This window comes from Propithecus coquereli, unplaced genomic scaffold, assembly GCF_000956105.1.
Source record: "Propithecus coquereli isolate 6110/MARCELLA unplaced genomic scaffold, Pcoq_1.0 Scaffold164, whole genome shotgun sequence".
NCBI lineage: Eukaryota > Metazoa > Chordata > Mammalia > Primates > Indriidae > Propithecus > Propithecus coquereli.
Genome location: NW_012140969.1, coordinates 4,472,802 through 4,478,801, shown reverse-complemented (window position 1 = coordinate 4,478,801; position 6,000 = coordinate 4,472,802). Strand labels below are relative to the sequence as shown.

The following is a 6,000-nucleotide window of genomic DNA, read 5'->3' as shown; positions in this document are numbered from 1 at the left end:
TCTCCTCGTATAAGTAAAGGCCAGTCCTCCCCTAGAGAGTGCGAGTTAGAACCACCGCCAAGGCTCACTTCTAGGCTCCCTCTGCAGGGGGAGGTGGGTGGGCGGCTCAGGGTTGGAGGGTGGGGTGGCAGGAGGAGGCTTGGAGCCAGAGGACTCTGGAGGTGCCCAGCCCTCCCTGAGCTCCACACTCTGTTCCCCTGTGTTTATAGAAAGCGGCTGCCTGGATGTGGGGGAGGATGTCTTGGTTGCCCAGGAGGCATGGCACGCTCTCCCCAGCACCTCAAAGCCTTCGTGTGTCTTTCTTGGTGCGGTCCATATCTCAAAGTGGGAAACTGAGGCATGGGGAGGTGGGACCCCCACCTCCACCTCCATACCCAAGAGATCCGCAGTCAGCCAAAGGTGGATGGGATCCTTTCTGCACCCATCAATGCCCACTGTATACCCCTGTGGTCCCCTAGATCCAGCTGTCTGATCACCTCTCAGATTCAAGGCAAAAGCTCTACAGCCATGGAATCCCAGGCATGAAGAAGGAACGAAGGTGACCCACCTATGCCCTCTGTCCTGAAGTTCTTGGTCTAGATTTGGTTCAGGTTTTGGGCTATGACAATCCCTGCCCAGTCCTGGAATGATGGCTGTCCACAGAAGGCCACGGAGGGTGGCGCAGGTTGTCACAGAGGTGGGCCCCGATCACCCAGCCAGCCTGGAAGTCTGATGTCCCTGCTCCTCCCCCAGCTCAGCCACCAGGACATGCTTCTAGGAAGGGATTCTTAGAGGCCAAGTTCACTGCCTTGCAGATATTCAATTCAGGCTTTCTTAGATATTCATTTTTCCCATCCAAGTTTGCCCCAAGTTTTGTGTACTTACCACCCCTACTCTGGAACCCTTCCCTACTCCTCACCCATTCTGCGCAAAGCCTGGTTAGCAGTGCACACAGAGGGGCTGGACTTTTCCCCCTCCACCTCCTCAGCCCGGCCCCTTTCTCTGAACTCCAGATCAGAATGTGTCCGCCTTACTGCTGAGATTCAGCCCGGCTTTGAACTTTGCTTGAGTTGCCTGAACATTTAGGCCTCACTTGGACGGACTCCCTTCCCCCGAGGATCCAAACCCGGCTTTTGCTCCTCCAGAACCCTCAGTCTCACAGTTGCACCTACCTTTCAGAAAATGGAACCAGCATTCGGGCTTCCAGGTCTGATCTCCGGATATCCGGACCGGATCTTACCTCCCAGGGCCTTCCCCTTCCCCACTCCCTCCCCTCCAGGATTCTGCCCCCCCATATCCCCCCAACCCCCACCCTTCACTGAGTTCTGCTGATGTGCCTGTTTTTGGCCTGGGGCCCGGTTTTATAGCCCCCACCATGGGTCTTGTCAGTCACAACTCTGACTGCGGGGGACCCAAGCCAGGTCGGACAGCCTTCCCCACCCCGAGAAGAGAGAGGAGATGCGGGGCTCCTTCTGCGGCCTCAGCCCCAAACCTGGCCCCTGCCTCACTGGGCCCAACGCCTGGGAACCCAAGCCTGTTCCTTGCCCTACTTCTTAAGAGTCCAGCAGCTGCAGTGTAATTGCTAGATGGTGACAATCCGTGCCGGGTTTTTGCTCTTGCTGAGAACAGAAAATTCAATTTTTCTCCCCGTGACATCCACCCTCCCAAGCAAGACGTTTGAGGCGTTTATAGATACTAACCTCCCCTCAGCAGACCCCTCTGCCCCTTCTGCCCGGTAGTTCCAAGCCCCTGTCCGGTTTCCCGGGAACCTTATGCTGGGGCGTAGAGGGGTGTGTGTGTGTAGGGGGGAGTCTCATCCCGTCCCCTGCGCTCCAGTCCTGGCTTTGCGTCCCTCCTGCGCCTTTCATTGTAGGTCTGGTCTCCCAGGGTAGCGGCCTCATCTCTGTCCCTTCGCATCGCCCCTGGATCCAGAAACCGCTTTTACCTGCCCGCTCCGGCCGAATCCTTTCGTACCCGGAGTCCAGCCCTCCTCTTGTCCCTCCCCGTGGCACGTCGCTACCAGGCTGATGGGGGCAGCCCCCTCCTGGAGCCCCTCTGTGAGCCCAGGTCCCGGCAACTCTAGGCCGGGTCTTGCTTGTCCCCACTGCATTAGGCCTGACGCATTACTCCGTCTCCCGAGAAAGAATCCGGCCCGAAATTTGCGTGCCCTGTATGCATTTGGCCATGTCCCAGCTGCCCCCCCACCCCGTTCCTCCCATTTCTGTCTAATCCAACCCGGGTTTTGCATAAGCCTCCCAGATCTCCCCATTTCTCCCCTCACCAGCTTGGGCGCCTTGCCTTCACTTCCCTGCTGGAGAATCCGCTCCGGGTCTTCAGTGCGCCTGTCACCCTTCCCCCACTCGCCATTCAGCGCAAGGATCCAGCGCGTCGCCTTCCAGCTCGCCGCTTTTCCAGGGTGGGGGCGAGAGGAGGCGACAAGGAGGGAAGTCCAGCCCGGGTTTTCGGGCCGGCTCTCCGTGAGCCCGGGCAGGTTGCGGCGGCCAGTCCCGGGCGGCGACTCCACGCCAGGTTTTGCGTGCGCCCGCCGCCCCCCTCCCGGAGCGGGTGCGCCGGGGAGCGGGCGAGCAGGCGGCTTGTCATTGCTGGTGCCCGGCGCCGGCTCGGTCCGCGCGTCCTGCGGTGCCCACGGGCCCGGCCCGGCGCCCCCCCCCTCCGGCCGCACCGGGGGCGCGACGCCGCGGCACCCGCCTCCAGCCGCGCCCCCCCTCCAGCTCCGCGCCGCCCGCCCCCAACCTGAGCCCCCCGCGGCCACTGCGGGGAGCCGGAGCCGTCGGCGCGGGAGCTGTCGGCGCTGCGGCGCCCCCGCCCCGCTGTCTACCGAGGAGGCCCCGGCGGATGGGGCCGTGCGGGCCCCGGAGCGGCGCCGCCGGGCGGCGGGGGCCTGCGGGAGCGCCCCGGCTGCCCCGTTAACCCCTCGGCCACCTCGGCCGTCGGAGGGAGCTGGGAAGTCGCCTGGGCGCACACGTGCCGCCTCCGTCGGGGCCGCGGAGCTGCGGGGGAGATGCGGGCCGCTGCTGGCGCCGCCTCGGGGCGCTCCGCCTCGCCCCAGCCCCCGGAGCTCTGACGCCGCCCCCGCCCCGCCGCCTCCACCGCCTCCCTCCCCGGGAGGGGCGCAGACCCGCTCGCCCCCAGCCCCGAGCCTCCGCCGCCGCGAGGGGGCCGCCTTTGGAGCTGTGTAATCCGCCTTTTTTTTTTTTCTAATTTAATTTTTGGTCGGTGGCGGCGGTGCTGGGCCAGGGGAAGGAAGGGACACGGAGGCTGCCCTCGCCCGGCCACCCTCCACCCGCTTTCCCCCTGCCCCGGCTCCGGGAGATGTGCCGGGCGGGGGGCCCGGGTTCGCGGAGCCGCAGGAGGGACACGCAGGGCCGACCCCAGAGCAGCGCTGGACAGGTGAGTGTCTGCGGACCCAGGGCTAGGAGGACGCCGCACCTGGGCCAGGTGTGCGCGGGGAGGGGGGTGGGAAGGATAGGAGCCAGGGCCTGGCCTGGCCTCGAGGGGGGAGGGGAGGCTGGAGCCGTGGGTCACCGCACCTGAGCGGGAGGGGCTTCCCGCTCCCCAGCCCCACTGGCGAGGGGGCCGGGAGGGGCGGCCCCCACGGCGCGCCCTGGGCGCGGGGGTGCGGATGGGCGGCCGCAGGGTGCCTGGCGGGGGGAGGGGACGGCGAGTGTGCCCGCGCGTGGCTGCGTGTGCCCGCGCGCGCGCCAGCCTTTGTGGGGAAGCGGCGCGGCGGTGCCTGCGTGTCCCCGGTGCGTGTGCGCGCGGGTGCTTGGCGCCCTGTTTGTGTAGGTGTCTGGGTGTGAGCGGAGAGGGTGCGTGTGCGCGCCTTGCGCGGGTCCCGGGCCCCGGAGGAGCCGTGTCGGGGGCTGACACCACAGGATGCTGGGCTGGGGGGTGTTTTTCCCTAGGAGGCAGTGGCGCGGGGGATGGGGAGGGATCCGTCTGGGTGTCGAGCTGGCTGCAACCCGGGGGGCGCCGCTGTCAGGAGGAGGGGGTGCAGCCAGACAGCATCTTTCTGTGGTACCACGTTCAGCATGGGAGGCTGTCAGGTTTGACCCACCGGGATTATTCGTGCTTTGAGGACGAGCCCCCCACCCCCACTCCCACCCCAGATGGGCATCGGATAGAGCTGCGGAGGTTCAGTTGTCATCCTCCCGTCTGAGGGTCCCAGGCCAGCACAGGTCCTAAGTGTGGCGGGTGCTGTGTGTGTGCCAGCCATGGCCAGAAAATGACCTCCCAGGCTAGAGCCGGTGTGCCCCCCAGCCCCCATCTGAAGACAGCACCCTGCCTGCACACAGCCCCCCACACACCTCTGTCCCTACACTTCCAGTCTAGGTCAGCACACTGCCCCATCCCTGGCCCACACCTCTCTTGTACCTGCCTGGTCCCTTCACCCCAGCCCCTCTGCCCCCCAGCTGTGGCAGCTGCATGGGTGTCCCTCTATCCCAGTTTGAGACAGGACCCCCTTTCCTCCTGGCTTCCTCGGGACTCCGGGTCTGTCTTCCCACATCCCAACATGTGGTGTGCCTGGGGGAGTAGGGGGAGGGGTTCAAAATGGCTGCCAAGATGGCTGGCCGCCTCCTCTCTCTCTTCCCCTCTCTCTCTCTCTCTCTCTCTCTCTCTCTCTCTCTCTCTCTCTCTGTCTCTCTCTCTCCTAGGAGAGGAGAGGAGGTTGGGCGGTGTGGGGACAGGTGTGGGGGACACCACAGGGTGGATGTCTCTTCTGGGCCTGTTCACCTCCATGCTGCTTGGGCAGAGGCCATTGGTTTCTGCACCCCTCTCCAGCACCCCGGCATGAGCCTGTAACCCGACCCCAGCCCCAGCCCCTTCACCCTGCCCGACAGCCCTCCATCTGCTCCCCTGCACCTGGCGCCCTGAATTGATCACTGGGGTGTCAGGGTGCCCCACGAAGCGTCCACACCTCTCATCCTGTTCATCTTCCCCATGGCCAGAGGGGCCGAGGACTCTGCGTGGGCCCGGGTCAGGCCCCAGTGTTGGGGGCAGGTGACTTCTCCTTCCTACCCGTTCCCCTCCCACTAATGCCGAATTTATTACTTAAAAGTAGGATGAAAACAGGGAGAATAAGAGAAGGAATACAACCTTCATTATCATATCGAGAAAATTATCCGTGATTTTCCTAACTAGCAATTTGCCTGCCATGCCGTTCAGAACTGACTTGCCCATTAATTACAGAGATGAAAAATCATCTGGAAAGCGGAAAAGGGAACTAATTCCGTGGCTGGCAGCGATCGCACCCGTGCATGGAGCCATGTACGTGTGTGCGCTCACGTGTGGGTGCTGCCCCCCTGCTGGCACTGCCACCATCTTCCTCCCGCCCCTTGGTGACCTCCCTCGGGGCTTTGCTGCGCCCACCCCGTGTGCGTGTGGCTTCTGCCCTCGGGTGCCCAGCTAGGCCCTGCTTCCCTGCCTCCACGGTGCGCTGGTCTCAACCCCCACTCGTGGGGGGCTTGTGTACCCCGCGATCGATCGCTCGCCCTGCTGCCTGCCTTTGGGTGTGGAGCCAGCACCAGGGTCGGGGGAGGGTGGGGAGCTGGGGACCAGCACACCTGGGCTGTGCAGCCTGCAGGGAGGAGGTGGAAGGGGTGAGACTCAAAGCCCTGTGTCTATTCCTAGCCTGCCCGCGGGAGCCTCTCCTCCTGGGGGTCCTAGGAGGACCCTGTGGGCACACAGAGAGGGGCCCGCGGGTGCTTGGGCCCAGCAGCGGGAGCCTGTTTGCATCAAGTGGTCTGGGCTCTTGGCCGGTGGTGTCTCTACCTGTGTGTGGGCTGCGTGCTGCCTGTGTCTGGGGCGTCTGTCCTCCCTGCCCCGCCAGGCTGGCGGCAGAGCGTGTGGTGTGTGGTGCTTCCACCCCAGTGCGGGTATCTTGGTGGGGGCTGGGGGGCAGGCAGCGGGTACCCCTAGTGAGGAGCAGGGGGGCACACCCCCCCATCCCCGCGCATGGGCTGCAGGGAGCCAGAGCGTCATCTCTGCCCCCCGCCTGCG

The 6,000-nt window shown here is 64.8% G+C and overlaps 1 protein-coding gene across 2 annotated transcripts in view; it reads left to right on the top strand.

The window, feature by feature from the left end:
• Positions 1 to 3,185: 3,185 nt before the first annotated feature.
• The window catches only part of ADGRL1 (adhesion G protein-coupled receptor L1), a 42,663-nt gene continuing 39,848 nt past the window's right edge, over positions 3,186 to 6,000 (top strand). Inside the window, exon 1 of one of the 2 annotated variants that reach the window (XM_012641470.1) lies at positions 3,186 to 3,390. The gene's annotated coding sequence lies outside the window, so the exon portion shown is untranslated. The remainder of the gene's footprint in view (positions 3,391 to 6,000) is intronic. The other variant, XM_012641471.1, reaches the window with a different exon arrangement.